Here is a 14,508-nt window from a genome sequence, read left to right as displayed (position 1 = left end):
GATAAAGGGAAGACTCAAAAATATAGGTCTTTCATCACATGGAGCATGTTTATCTTTCTCAGTCTAGCCAATTTCCTTCAATTCATCTCAGCACAACTCAAATTGGTTCAACTCAGATCACTGCAAGCCAAGTTGACTCAACTCATTCCAAATTCCACTCAACTTAGTTCAACCCACTTAGATGTGAGACAAGGCAATTCATCAACACAATCTAATTACTTGCAATTAAACAAACTTTACCCAAGGGTCTCATAGATAAGGACTGGGCTAAGGAAGTAAACATTCAATAACTTATTAGGATTTTACAAAAAAATTGATGCCTCTTTAGTGAGGCATAGGACATCATAGAGCACGTCAACTTTTATGAATGTCATACATCATCTCACATTTCTGATGAACAGAAAGAAAGGCTGGCCCCAACACTGACATAGAAGCACTGCTGTTTAAACGAGGCCTTAACATTAATATATTGATTATACAACATATACAAGGAGATTAAACATGTGTATAACAAAATAACCAAATAAAAGTTAACCAAAAGTGGACTGTTTGAAGCCCAGATGTAAAATTCCAAGTTATGTGTGTCTTAGCTCTTAGCGGTATTCCTGTCTTTGGGATATTACTTGTTCTTTACATGTTTAAATCTATGAGCACAAGAGATGTGAAATTTAGCTCTTCAAATCGTGTATTTGACATTATGTTCTGTGCCCAAACAACTGATCCATTTTCTCAAGCTCTGCTGTGGCTCTGATGCTTTGTGGCATTCCATCAGAGCATGCTGCATCGTCAGGGGGGAGTTTCACAGCACACCAGTTGTCCAATTTGGATTGTCACCTAACAACGAGCTTCCAAGTTTCCAAAAATCTGGGACACGAGTTGTACACTCCAATTCTCTCTATTTGTGTTTAATCCTCTCCAACATTTGTCCTACTCAGTCACACTGCATAAGTTACAACTTACTTACCTGCCCCTTGAAATCTAAAATTTGAGCTTGGTTAGTTCAATAATGCAAATAGACTTAATTCCATTTTTACCATGATGCCAAAGGAAGAATTAATTTCTGGCTTGATTTCCTTTTGCTCTTCAGTAACCAAAACCACCTTGAAATTCTTTAAAAAGTCATGTATATAAATTTTTCCTTTCTATAAAATAAACACAACTCCCACTTACTGTTCAAGTTTTGGGTGTGTTGAAGTTTTTTTGACATCCTTCCAGACTTGATTAGGAATCCCTACAATGTGCTCTCTCACCCCATGGGTGCTCCTGTCTTACTGTACTCCGTCTTGCTTCTCTACTGTTCGTGTTCTCTCTAGTATAAGAGTTGTTGGGCACGGGGCATGTAGGTAGGTCGTCCTCATTTCTGCATTTCCAGTGAATGCCACACAGGGGTATCAGGGAATGTCTGTTCCGTGAGCACCCATGAAGCCTGTGGCGTGTTATTAGTACAGCTGTTGTTCCTTGAGTGACAGCCTTTGGGAAAAATCTCTTGGAATAGCACTTTATTGAGCTTTCTTGTGTTGGGTCCAACAGTTTGGTGGCACTTCAGAACCCCATTTTGTAATCTAAATTTGAGGTCAAATACGTATCTGTTTTAGGGGAGAAATGTACAATAGACTTGATGCTGAACCAGTACTCAACATTGTAAATAGAGGCCTTCTCCCATCAGTCATGCCAAACAACTGGTGTCTTTTTCTCTGCTTTTTGTACAACAGGACCAGCAGCAGCACCCAGAAATGCCCAAGTAAAGGCCAAGCACTGTGCATCCACAGAAAATTTAAAAAAACCATCACATGCCTTAAGGTTTAATATAGGTCAACCTTAAATAAGTATTGTTCTAGGTAAAACAAAACATTTTTTTTAAAACCAGGTTTACTTTTGCTACTTACATATTGCATAAGAGTTTTGGGGTGACTTCTAGGATATTTTTGTATGCAGAAAAGTCAGTTCATGTTTTACTTTGTTTTAAAAGTTCTTATTCCATTAAAGGTACAAATATAAGAACCTATCATCTCTTTTAAGAAGCTTTTGTTTGAGTTACATTTCATATAATTCTATTTAAAATTCTAGCAAATTTTACCACCACCTAATTGCCTTTGGAAAATATTTGGTTTCATTTACAATTTCATTACATTTATACTTTCTTTCTAAGTATGTGGGTTGTCTGAATTAATAAACAAACTATTTCTAAGTCCTTAAATGACCTTTATATATTCATAAGTGGAACATATATTATGAGTCTTGAGTTCTCCTAAGTGTTTCAATGTTAAATAAATTGCAAGTATGCATCCATATGAAATACATGGCTAATCAGTTTTTCGAATATGCCAATATATCTAAAATAGGAATGCCATGTAAAATCACAAGCATACACAGACTGCCGAAGAAAAACAGAAACAGTGCTATAGGTTTGATTGTCTCCAACATTTGTGCACTTAATTCTAAATCTTTTCAGCTTTTAAACTTTTTTAAGTCCTCAAAGGGGATAGAAATGAGTTTGATATACCAAAAGATGTTTAATATTGCCTTGGCTGGGTGGCACAGTTGGTTGGAGCATCATCCAACCTAAAGGTTGTGGTTTGATCCCTGGTCAGGGGGCACACAAGAGGCAACCGATTGATCTCTCTCGCTCTCTCCCTTCCTCTCTCCCTAAACTCGATAAACATATTATTGAGTAAGGAATTTTTTGAAAAGCTCTTTAATATTATTGGGAAGCATAATGCTAAGGAGAAGAGAAATGAGAGATGGTTATTTGGAAGATACTATCTTTATCCTAAAAAATGGAGAAGACATTGGTAAGTTCTAAGTAGGAATATCTTCATTGGACTTCCATTTAAAAGTAACTTAGACTACAGAGTAAAGAATGGGCTGATGATGTGGAGGGTGGCAGGGGACTGGATGTGCTGAGAGAAGTAGGGTGTCACCGCAATAGGCAACATGCACGATGGTGATGGCAAGTGAAAGGGAGAGAAGGTGCATTTTGTGAGAGACCCAGAAGTCAAATTAATGGGACAATGGGGGTAAGACAGGAGGGATAAATCTCCATGGCTGCACCTGTTTTGCTTTGCAGGCCAGAGCTCGATCTGCTGAGCCACACCAGCCAGCCAAGGCAGCACTTGTGTTGCTGCATTGAATTTTGGTTCACAGTTTTATCGACTGCCCCCCTCTCTGCTGTCCGTCTTCCAAGAGACACTCTGAAAGTGGTTTTTGTGTTGTGTGCACTGGTGTAGCATATGTTTTCCATAAATGTTTTTTAATAAAGTATTTAATGAGCCAAAATTCATTCTCTTTCCCTGGCCCTCCACTTTTAAATAACTTGAAAACAAAATATGACAGTTCAGGAAATGAAGTACCAAAAGACACGGTAACCTCTTGGGGCCTTAAATGTGAGAAAACTCGACACTCACTTATTTCATGTAGTGTTTGAAAGCGGGGAATCCCTTCTATGGAATTTAGGCCATATTGTTTGGAAATTTAGAACTTACAAGGATTGACTTTAACTTTTTCCCAAGCTTTTCATTGCAAAAGTATATTTGCTAAGCAAATTAAGAATGAAAATATTTCAAAATATCCACTTGGAAGAAGACAAAAACTTGGGTTTTTAAAAAAATCTCTTCAGAAGCACAATATTTACACATAAATTATCTATTTGCTCATGTTAATGACTTGTAACTGACACAAAGCAGCTCAAGTGCTTTCTATCATGGGAATTAGCTAGTGATGGGCAGGTGAAAAGGAGGAGACTATGTGTACTGCTTTGCCTGGGACAATCCCAAGGTGATGGCTCTTTTCCCAGAGGAATTATTAATGGCATCCCCTCTTACTGTCAGAAGCATCCCAGCTTGGTCAGCCTAGCTAAAGAAAATCTGAGACACCAGTTAGCCGCAAACCCTGTTCTATGGATGAAAATATTGATGAGGAAATGCTGGCATGACTGGAACATTTGATAACCGTAAAATAGTCACATTATCATCCTAGCAAACTCTCCGGGGGTATGTACCTTTATCAAAACCAAAAAGGCATTCCACTCATCCAAATAATGGAGACCTATTCCCCAAGAGTTTCTACCAGTCAGTTACCTTTTAGAGTCACTGGTATTTTAAAATGCAAATTGTGCTTAGTGAATCCAATTTAAAAAGTCTTATTTCAAGGTGTATAAATCCATTAGATGAGTGGGACAAAATTGTAGTCACTCCATCAGAACTAGTAATTTAACAGAATCATTCTCATTAATATGTCAATATATAAAATGTGAGCTGGAACCCTCAATTTGCTCTTTTGGGTTTTAGACATTTTTGAAACCCTCATCAGATATTTCACTCTAAAAATTATCTTCTGATCTTACCATACTGCATTTTGATGAGGGTATTTTACATAAATAAGTGAACTTATTTTATATATTCACTTGAAGACCATTTATTAGAAAAGGAAATGGCACTGGTGGCAGTGGGTACAGCACACGGAAAGACTGGAAGGTCCCCCATTTCATCTTCTTTCTCTCCTTCTCGCAAGCTGAGTTTGAAGGAAATGATTCCATGATTCATTTCAATGGGCGTTTGTGGGTACTAGCTGCATTTCTCAGAAGCCTGACCTGAAGTTTTATGGTTGCTTTAAAAACAAGGCAATCCCCTGGGAGGTTTTTATGTTGGATTGTTTCTTAGTACATGTGGGTAACAGGTATTAATCTCACCACGACCTGCTTGCCGATTTTGAAGGAAGTTGAAATTTCCCTGTTGCTTTGAAGACACTCCATCTCACAACAGATGTTTTTGGTCAGCAAGGAGCCGAATCCGTTCCTCTTCCCGGAGACTGCACCACGTCTCTCCTGAGGCGGACAGTGGGGAGCGCCTTCAAAATGGGCTTCAACTTTGCTGCTCCCTGTCACCTCCGAGCTTAGCAGTTTGTCTTTGGAAGGACATGACATTGTGTTTAAAGATGTCCCCAAAGTTTTTGATTTCCTATCTTGTTAAACTCTTGAAAAGAAGAAAATATTTCCTTGTGCCTTTTTGCTTGATTCAAAAAATTCTTAGATATCTGTATTCCTTTACCTGAGTAGTGGAGATGCTTCTAATTCAGGTCTGCACCTCCCTCGGAGGAGACCAGAGTCTTCATGCTGCCAGGCATTCCTGACATCGGCTTGTGTGTTAGGAGAAACAGTCACAACTGGGTGACACGCAGCTGCTCTTAAATGTACTCATTTGCCACTTTTCCACTGAAGTCATTTTTCAATAGTAGGGGACAATTAGAAAACATTTTAGCCTCTTTTATTTCTGTGATGGTAGAGAGAAAACATACTCTTGATTTAAACATCAAGAATTTATAATATATAAACAGGATCTGAATTAACTTCTCTTGATGTTATTGGGTACGCACTATGAAAAAAACAAGTTATTTAATATATTAAATATACCTTTATATATGTAAACATTTTGTATACATTTTATATGTTAATACATCTATATCTATATCTGTTTACAGTTATAGTTATAGCTCCTTGGATAGGGCCTCATTCTTCCTGAATTCCTGAATGTTAACAGGTCCAGACAGTCAAACTGGGAGTTTACACACTTCTCTCTTCCCTACTGCTTCTCTATAGTTGACATAACTATAAAGTTGTATTAAAAAAACCTAAAAGGAATTTTAGTATTTATTGAGTCTGACTGAACCTGCTAATTTAGCTTCTAAAACCATTCTAGTGTTGGGGTTGGGGGGAAGGAAACCCATTGCCCCCAGGATCCAAGATGGCTGGAGCGGCTCCTGCTCGTGAGATGTGAACCGAACCAACAGCCCCGTGTAAAACAGGGAGAGGCGATGTACTGAAGGGGTTTTCTGTTCTTACTGGAAGCTCAGGAAGGAAGGTACTGATGTATCTGCATAGCTGATGGCTATTTTTGTTTTGGAACCACCAAGCCTAAAATTCCCTGGAGAATTTGAATCTGTCTTCTGCTTCCTTCTGGGAAAAAATTCTAAAGACTTCAACCAAACTTAGTGGAGATTCTTAGCTATGATTCACCAGATAATTAATAGTCATTTCATTTATTCATTACAGAGATCTTAAAATCATCCATTCACCCATTCATCTATTAATTCTCTTATCAAATACTACCTTGGGCTGATAAAAAAATAATTTGAGTTAGTTAAAAAATTTGCTGTTAGAAAAACTTCACTCAAAATTTTGTTTAAAAAAACAGAAATATAGAGGGTTTTCTTGGAAGTCAAATTATATCTGACCTGTACATTTTTAACTGTCTAAAGCAAAGGATATGGGCCAGTGAGATGTAATGATGATTGTTGGCAACATTTATAAAGGATTCCTCTTTCTCCCCACTCAACCCCAAATCAGAGCTTCAAGTGTATTATTAGATCTTAGGCCTTCAAAAAAAAAAAAACTCAGAAAAGCTGGGTTTTTATACTCCATAAAATACATCAAGCTGTCTCAAAACCTAGGTTCATGTTCTAGCTGTTTGCAGATTGCAGGGTTTCTGAAACCTTGAATTGCCTAAAAAAGACATTGACTGTATGTTCACTTTTTAAAAAATATATTGATTTGAGAAAGAGAGAGAATTTATTGTTCCACTGATTTATGCATTCATCATTCTTCATTGCATTCTTTGGTATATGTTCTGACTGAGGCTCAAACCTGCAACCTTGGCATATCAGGATGATGATGCTCTAACCAACTGAGCTACCCAGCCAGGGCCTGCGCACTTTTCTGAAGAAATTTTTATCAGTTAATCAAAGGATTCTATTACTTGAAAATAGTTACAACCACTAACACACAATGACAATCATTCATGTCAATCACTATGGCAATCCCCAAAGGATGAATAAACAAAATCAGGTTGCACTCTCTAATTAAAAAAAAAAAAAAAAGGAGATAGACCTGTAGGGCATATTTATGGAATGTATTGATTTGATGATAAACTTCAGTTTAATTAATTTTTTGAGTTCTCAACAATTTCTAAATAGTCACTCCTTTGGATCTCAGTGCCCTGAGTCTCAATGCAAGTTCAGAGTGCACTCTCTACAGGGATCTCCAGGGTGCTCGGCAGCCAGAGTCTCACTTTTCAGATGGCACTAATCACTCATTGTTGGGCAACTCTAATTGCTACAAAGTTTCCCCTCATGTGACACCGCACTCTCTTCTCTGCCTCCTATGAAATCATGATGAGAACAGAAGTTATCCTTCAGATGGATTCACCCCCAATTCCCCAAAGTGCAGATTTTCTTAGCAGTGACATTTGCTAGCGAAATGAATGTTAAGACTGTGTATCTGGCAGCCATCTGTGATTAGCTAATTGAATTGTTCCAAGGCACTTGATGCCACCCTCAGAAGGATTTTCAGCTTGAATTACCGTGCTTCCCTTGAAGGTGGTCCTGACCCATAGCTGCTCCTATTAATTTTAAAGGAAAAATACATGAGTAATTTGTCCACCCAATTTGATAGTTTCCCCCCTAATCCAAACCTCCTCATTAAAATGATACAACCAAAGTCACATTTGTTCTGTTACAGAAATGTTATTTATTATTAAAGGCCCCCAAATAAGGTTACAACATAAATATTTTCTCCAAATCCCTTCCTTCTTTTCCTTCCGCAGAGAGTAGCATTTCTGTTAATACTTAGACAAGTTGCACAACTTGGGCTCTATTTGTTGAACAGCAAACCAAAGTATTACCTATTCATTTGTTTAATGAATTAATAGCTCTTTTTTTCCCCTGAATTTACAGGATGTTTCCTTTCATTTATTCTAGACAGAGTTTGAAACTTTGCCTCCTCCTCATCAGGACATTCTTACCCTCCTCCCTCCAACTCACCTGATGCTGATTTTTGAATGTCAACTGCTCCTCTTCTTCACTCAAACCTTTGTTAGCGTCTGAAGCAGAGCTCACCCCGTCTGCTGGAACCGTGTGCATTGCCTCATTTCTCTCCTTGCACCTGTCCTCTTTGGTCAGGACGGTGCTTCCAAAACTGAGGATGCAATCTGTAAGTGGGCCATGAAGTCAATTCAGCATGTCACGACTAGCATTTTATGAATGGTATAGAAATGCCTAGAATATAGTAGAATAGAAAATATCACAGTGCACCTAACAACTACAAGGGTAACAACTATGTGGTGAAGTATGTTTTTTCAACTGTGAGAGAAAAAAAGCAACTGTGTACAGGGTTTCAAGGTAGAATATTTTTCTTCCTATAGGAAAGAAACACTTTTTTCATGATGAAAAGCATTTGAAAAACAGTGAGTTTAAATTCTGGGACTAGGATATCATCTCCCCTGCATAACACAGAGGGGAATTTAAACTCCTTGAATCTCCTAATATAGCCGCAGTTCTTGAGCTTTTATACATAAATCTCTGCAAATCTGGTAAAATTTTCTTTTTTTCCAGAATCACAAGCTCAAAAAAATTCCATGTTTTGTTGCTTATATAAGCTTAAGGACTGCTGCTCTTACAATTATTTTATAATAATTTAAAATTCACTTCTAAATTCTAGAACCTTTCATTTTATCCCATACCTCCCATTTTAGTTCATATATTCTCACATTTAACCATTTAACATGATTTTGTATCTCTGTCTCCGTGTCTCCTCTTGCTCTTATCTTCTTAACCACCCCCTTCCTACTCCAAGCATAAGAAATTTTCAGGTTCAAGTCCCCTGACTGGACCTCCGTACAATTTCCCTATTACTTTTTAAAACCTGTCTCTCACGTCTTGCCTACATGTCTGAAGTGCAGGCATTTCTGGCCTCCACATTCATTTGCCTTTCTTTCCTTTGTCCTAAATTTTGGCGTGTCTATTTAGAGTGAAGCCTGATGGGTAACCAACTGCTTTGCATGCACCAGACGTGTTCTGTAAATATTGTTCCTATAAAGAGTAGGTATTTAGTCTTCAAAAGGAGACACCTGATAGTGTAGATCTGCATTCTTCCTGAACTGACATGCTGAAATTCCCTGGAGTTTGACAAAATGAAAACAGGTCGGACTTGCTCCTCCAAGCCCAGCAATGGTTAAAAACTGCATTTTCATGCAAACATAAATTACAAATGGAATTATGATAACTGATTACCCCCCTAATGCACACAAACCATTTATAATCCTGCCCTGGAGTGCTGTGGAGTTGGCTTATTGCATATGCTCACAGCGTTTGTCCATCTATTCAATCCCTGCTGCTTCCCGTGGCAGAGTGGATGGGGGCGCTTAGAAAACCAGTATGTCTCTATTTGCCTGAATCTACTACTAGGGTGTGGAACCATCAGTGCAGAGCGCCGCTGCCTCACAATGGGAATAATCCTCAGTGTGTATCTTCGTTTTATTCATCTTCAATTTCTGTTTGACAGAATTTCATGCTGCTGGAAAATGTTACATTGAGAGCCAAGAGATAATTCCCGTTTTTAATCCAGAGAACAAGAGCCACTTGGGAAGTGACTATAAATGTCCTCTGGGTGTCCCAGAGATACGCATCATCCCTGTGCTGGAAGGAACACACCTCTGGGAAGGAAACAACTTTGATCAGTAAGTCTCTTTGGAAAACATTAAGGGAAACAGATTTCAGTGGCTCCCCCATGAATCGTGGGGTCTGAGATAAAGTAAGCCCTTCCATTTCCGAATCAGCTTTCCAGTGGCAGCAGCTCTGTCATAGGTTTCAAGGGAGGAGCTGAGAAGGGAGTAATGTTCCCAAACCAGCCTCTCCTCTCTTTCGACATAGTCACATATGTTTTGTGGGAAATAATTCTCTCTTGTAATAAAGGTGTCATATAGCATCTTACGTCTAGCACTTGTCTCTGCTGGCTGTGCCTGCTGGGTGTCCTGTTAAAGGCGCCGGCCAAGGGACCTGATGCTTCCGCTTGTAGAACTCCACTGTCCCCCTTGGGTCGGTCGTAGGTACGTAAGGACAGAAGCGTTTATTCTATAACCGAAACATGTTTCCGAGACCAGTCCCCCTGCGGATCCAGAAGGTGAGTCACTGACACAGCAGAGACTGTTTCTCTTCTTCTCTGGACCATCCTTTCTTGGGGGACAAGCTCTTCTATTATGAGGCAACTCACGGGCTTCTCATTCTCTCCCTACAGCAACAGCGGCCTGTCATCTAAGCTATGACAGTTTGTGAGAGATATACACATCTATATAAATACAGATACATACACTGTATCTGTCATGTATACTAAACACATGTACACAAACACTAAACTAAACTGGAGGTTGTTAAGAGTCAAGATGTCTGTATTTACCATCTTTGGGAAAAATATATATACACACACAGTCTTTGTATGTATGTATAAGTATGAGTGTGTGGGACTAGACGTTTTCAAAGACCAGACTCCTTCTTACTCATCCTCATGCCCCAGCGTCTCTACTGTAAATGACACACAAATAAATTCAACTGATGAGTTCAATAAATATGCAATGAACTGAACGGAGCTAAACTGCACACTCACCTGTCCCCATTTTCAGAACCAGGGTTTCGGTTCTACCTGGTAAGTGTCTTAGACTGACGCTTCCCCCTGCCTGATGGATTAGGCCTCCTGATGGATGCTGTGGGTGTTCTTTGGGCAGCTTGCTTGACTCGCCTGACCCCTTGAATGTGCTGGGCTGTGATAATGAGGGTGCTTAGGGTAGACAGAAAACTCCGCAGCCTCACTGGGGGCACTTGTCACTGCTGGCTGTACCTGCGGGATGTCCTGTTAAAGACGGGATGTCCTGTCTGAGAAAGAAGAAAGGTCTTATTTCTTTCATTGCCTTTAAAAGGCCGAACACTCTCTGGTTCCAGACCTATGAGCATGTGTCATCTTTTCCTGGAACACTCTTACCCACCTTCCTCGTCCATCAAAAGTCTCCTCCCCCTCTCTTCCAGGGCAAAGGCCTCCCACAGCCATCATGGCCGAAATTGTTAATTGTCTATATTCTATGTTGCCTTTTTGAATCTATGCCCCCAGTTCAGATGCTGAAACAAAGTTTATAGTTAGAATGTATTTGTTAAGAAATATATGACTGGATAAAAGAACAAAATGAAAAAGAAGCTTCAAATAACAAACCGGTGGCAAGAGACAGGTTGACTGGTGAAGGTGAGAAAGGAGAGGCTCAAGCTTGAGGGCCAAAAAGTAGTCAGGCAGGAATCCAACGCTTGGTCCCCCAGGAATCCCCAGATAGGAATCTTTTCACCATTTCAACTCAAAGGTCCTTTCTTTAAGTTCCCTGCAAGACGAACCAGGAGGAGGAGGAGATGAGTGGCAGGTGAGAACAGAATCAGCACTCCCCTCTGCACCCACCGTCATTCTGAGTACTCCCACGGGGATTCCCTCCAAACCACTCCAGGGTTTTCTGTCTTTTTGGCTCCACCCAGCAGTTTGAAGGAAGGCCCTAGAGTCCGACGTTCTGGGTTTGAATCCTAGTTCTGCGCCTACTAGCTGTGTGTTCGTGTATGTTATTTACCCTGCTGTTCATTATAAAAGGCGGATGAAAACACTGTCTCCTTCACAAGGCTGCTGTAATGATTCCATGAGTCTGTTCAGTTAAAAACCTTGGTGTTCACTGTGAGTTCCTTACTTTTTAAATGTCCTGAGGGCACTTTTAGACTTGGAAAAATTTATTATAAAGTTACATTGGGTTTAAAGTTATAAATCTAAAAATAGTTTCCTTAAGCTCATAAGTTTAATTTGTCTCATTAGTCTATTTATAAATATAACAAATTTCATCAGCACTTTTAATTTAAATATTGGTCTCATTTACAACTTAGTAAAATATTCAAAAACTTACATTTCAATTTCAAACACAATGTATTTGATATCTTTTAAAAGATTTTTAATTCGACAAGGACAAATAAACATTCTTAAATAGTTATATGAATCTGGTAAATCTAAGAAACTAAACTTACAAATATGATAAACACTAAATCCCTTTACATGTTTTGACACTGCTCTTTTTAAAGATTTTATTTATTTATTTTTAGAGAGGGAAGGGAGGGGGAGAGAGAGAGAGAAACATCAATGTGCGGTTGCCGGGGGATATGGCCTGCAACCCAGGCATGTACCCTGACTGGGAATCGAACCTGCGACACTTTGGTTCACAGCCCATGCTCAATCCACTGAGCTACGCCAGCCAGGGCTTGACACTGTTTATAAATATAGCAAAAATTCCATTTAAAATTGGAAATTTAAACCAATGAGTCAGTTATGTGTTTACAACCACAATCACACATTTTACATATCAATTCTAAACCATTATACCATCCCAAACAATATCAGGGTTCACCTTTCTCGGTACTGTTTAGAACCAACTCCTCAGCCTGCTGAGACTTCTTAATAATCAAGGATGTGTGGTCCAGGATGCCATTCCCATGGGCGGACTCAAGCTTTGGTACAGATGCCGTGTCAAAGCCTTCGAGAGAAGTCTCACACAGCCTTTGTCCGCTGGCCTCAAGTTCTACTTTAATACCTAATTTTCAAATTACTTGAGCCAGTAATTCCTACTCAGATGGTTATACTACTTCATTAGATGATATAGATCCACTTACTGCTACATTCTCTTCTGAATTCTTATCAGATTCTTCCCAACCCTCAGTACTGTGCTTACATTTAAACCACACCTAATTGGATTATGTGAGCCACCAGACTGTTCTAGGGTCACAACAGCAAAAAAGGTCATTTCTGTGGCATCTGGCACAAGGAGTATTTAAGAGATGGTAGCTGCTATTATTAGATTATCAATAATGCCATTTTCATTTTTCTTGACATTAGTTACAGGTTTATCTAGGCTCATTTTGGTAACTTTAGGTCAGTGACTCTCAAACGCTAGCATAGATCAGAATCACATGGAGGGCTTGATAAACCTGAGGTTGCTGAGCTCTGCCCCCGCCCTCTGTAGTTTCTAATTTAGAATGTGTGGAGTAGGGTTGATAATATATTTTTGTTAGAAATTCCCAGGTGGTAGTGTTGTTGGTTCAGGTTAAACTTTGGGAGCCCTTGCCTTAGCTTATATCTGGAATATGGCTCCTACATTTTTCTTACTTCATGCCCTGCATCCAGCTATGTTGAAAAGCACCAATCGCCCTGGCTGGCGTAGCTCAGTGGATTGAGCATGGGCTGCGAACCAAAGTGTCGCAGGTTCGATTCCCAGTCAGGGCACATGCCTGGGTTGCAGGCTATGGCCCCCAGCAACCGCATATTAGTGTTTCTCTCTTCTCTCTCTTTCTCCCTCCCTTCCCTCTCTAAAAATAAATAAATAAAATCTTTAAAAAATAAATAAAAATATATATTAAAAAAAAGAAAAGCACCAATCAATTCAGTTAATAAGTATACGTTACCCATTATGTGTCAAGTATTGTGCTAAACTTCAGGGATACAAGAGTCAACTAGGCGTTAATTCAAACATTTCCAGAGTATGCACAGAGATTATAAAAGGGCGTCTAGAATTTATAGGAGGAATTCCTGCCCCAGATTTGAGGAGCTCTACAAGAGCATAACATAAAAGATAATTTTTACCTAATTTCGAAAAGTTGACTAAGATTCAGCAAATGAGAGCTTGATAGAGACAAAGGCAAAGATGGGGGAGGATGGGCACGGATGGGGATGTTTCCACAGAAGACTCATGGTTAATAGAAAACAAATGTGCCACATGACTCTTCTTTGGGTCCTCAGCCCAGAAGCATATAAGAGCAGAATTTAAAAATAAATTTGTAAGTGATCATCTGTTTTGAAATTTATGGAGACTGAAGAAAGCCTCGCTAGAGTGTGAGAGCCTGGTGGTGGTGTGTCTGCTGTACTGTGGGTGACCAGTAGTCCCATCTGTCCAACACGGGCAGATGGAGCCGGCGACGAGGACAAGAGCAGTGGACTCACTGTAGCTGTGGACAGCTGGTCATTGTTTCCAGTCCTTTGTGTGTTTTGGTGAGTGTGGTAGAGACTGGCCATTTCCTTCTGTTCCCGGGCACAGAACAATTCTGTATTTCTCAGCCTCCTTCCACTTGGGTCTGAGTGAAAGGATTCTAGCCACCAGAACGTGGTCAGAAAGGACACGTGCTGTTTCAGCGCCTGGCCCATGTCAATCCACCATCAAGTGCTCCTTGTCTGCCCTGCACTGTCAGCAGGGTGAGTCCCCAGGGAACCTGGAAACCCTGGCTTAACAATGAATGAGACTTCATCAGCTGAATACCCAGAATGACAGTGTGGTTCCTCCTGCCTACTGAACATTTCAGGGCCCAGAAATAAGTTTTCATTGTTTTAAGCTACTGAAATGTCACGGTGTATCTATTACAGCATCTAGTGTTACTATAACTAATAGAGTAATTATAAAAACAGTCTTTTAAAATCAAGGTGTAGAAAAACATTCTACTCCAGAATAGGTCATGTCCAAGATATACCAAATACCATGGTTACAATGCCTAGGTTATTCACATCATACAAGTGGTGGGCCAGAGTTCTTGAAACTGTTGGTAATAATGTAATTTGTCTAAATGTCTCTTTTGGTAGTATATAAGCATTATGTATAGAAGGCTGTTTATCTTATTAATTTTATTTAG

This window comes from Phyllostomus discolor, chromosome 7 (assembly GCF_004126475.2).
Source record: "Phyllostomus discolor isolate MPI-MPIP mPhyDis1 chromosome 7, mPhyDis1.pri.v3, whole genome shotgun sequence".
Classification (NCBI taxonomy): Eukaryota; Metazoa; Chordata; class Mammalia; order Chiroptera; family Phyllostomidae; genus Phyllostomus; species Phyllostomus discolor.
Note: the sequence above shows the minus strand (reverse complement) of the source record.